The sequence below is a fragment of the Cynara cardunculus genome (genome assembly GCF_001531365.2).
Source record: "Cynara cardunculus var. scolymus isolate 2C chromosome LG 2, CcrdV1, whole genome shotgun sequence".
NCBI lineage: Eukaryota > Viridiplantae > Streptophyta > Magnoliopsida > Asterales > Asteraceae > Cynara > Cynara cardunculus.
In genome coordinates this window covers 61,905,922-61,907,713 of record NC_037529.1, presented here as the reverse complement: position 1 = coordinate 61,907,713, position 1,792 = coordinate 61,905,922, and positions in this window count along the sequence as shown.

Below are 1,792 nucleotides of genomic sequence, written 5' to 3'. Positions count from 1 at the left end.
TGAACAACATTAAGAACCTCAATTTTCCCAAGCATTTCATTTATAAAATTAGGGGCATTGCCGCATGGACCTTACAAAGGGGTGCGCCCCTTTTACACCACCATATGGCACCATCTAGCGATCTCGGGTTTCTGTTAGCTTACACGAGTGTACATCCCACACCTTCTATCCCGTGATATAACGTTACTACCAACCCCATATATTTTCTGGTGAATCTAATTATATAAAATGAACTGATAATTTCATTAAATTCACCAAATATTAACAATTAACTTTGAACACATGTAGAAAAATTTAAATTAAATTCAGAAAATTATAAAGTGCATAAATGTAAAAAGATGCAAAAATTAAGAGGGCAGTAATTGAAATGATGTAGAATGATATAGAGCGCATAAACGTAAGAAGATGCAGAAAATGAAAACAACATAGTGCACGAAATAAGAACCAAGCCGAGAAAATAGGATGAACAATAAAAGAAATCAAGAACAAATTAGCTAACTAAGAACAACGAAATAACCTGCATAAATAAAAAGAAATATGAAGGATGATACTCAGAGTCATATGAAAACCAATTGCAAATCGAGATCTAATGGCATAAGCTTGTAGCACAAGAGTTCTTCCTCCACAAGCTCAAAAATGCTTAAGCGAAACTAGAACTTTAGAGTATTTTCATTCTAATATCTAAAAAACATCTGAATAATGACAAAACACTAAAAACACATAAATATCATATCACAAAGACCAAAATGTACTTAAAAAATTGGGCTACCAAACGCTGTTCACGGTTGTGGAGGAATTCTTCACTACCGTAAAAGGCAAACAGGGAAAATGACCAAACTCAGGAACAATATTGCTTTACGACCGTCAAGAAATCATTCACGGCCATGAAGTAGTGGAAGATAATTTTTCATGTTCTAAAGAGTTTTCTTCGTGAACAAGCATCATCTTTTTCATCGATTCTTCACCAACAATTAAAAAGTTTAAACATATGCAGAAAAAGATAAATTAGATATAAAAAATTATATAGCGCATAAAATTATAAAGATGCAAAATTAAGCATGTAGTAAACAAAATGATGCAATTTATAAAGAGAGCATAAACCAAAGAAGATGTAGAAATGAAATCAACAAAGTGCAGGAAATAAGAAACAAAATCCAGAAAATACGATGAACAATAAAAGAAATCAAGAAAAACTAATAATAACAAATAAGATTGATGCGATGAGTTTTAACATTATAACCGTAAGCGTACGGATGTGTAGCATCTGGGTCAATTAAGAGAAGACGATGGACTAAATATGAATTCGTTCTAGACTATGACCTAGCTACGGGAAGCATCAATCAGTGTAGAATGATTTTATTGAAATGATTAAAAAGAATGACAAGTCAATAAAAATAAAATCTAATGAAAATTGGATGATGTCAGTCTTGGATTTAAGTGATGGTGAATATTTGTTGTGTAAAATACTCTAACCCTCTTTCGAGGTGGAAAAACTTTCCTAACCAAGATTCATAGTTACTTTCATAGAATGCATACGTTGGAAAGAAACATTACGAGTAAAACAAATATTTTCACTGCTTTACATTCCTAACTATTTTTATGTCAGAATCATAGTCATTGATCAATATAAATTCAAATTAAGATCAAACTATCGTTCATATCAAAATTTAACAGATTAACTAAACATTTTATAAAAATCAATGAACTAAACGCCAATTTATATCAGGTAAAAATCAACCAATTAAAACTCAGTTTGATATAGAAACAATTGATCAATATCACAATGTCAATC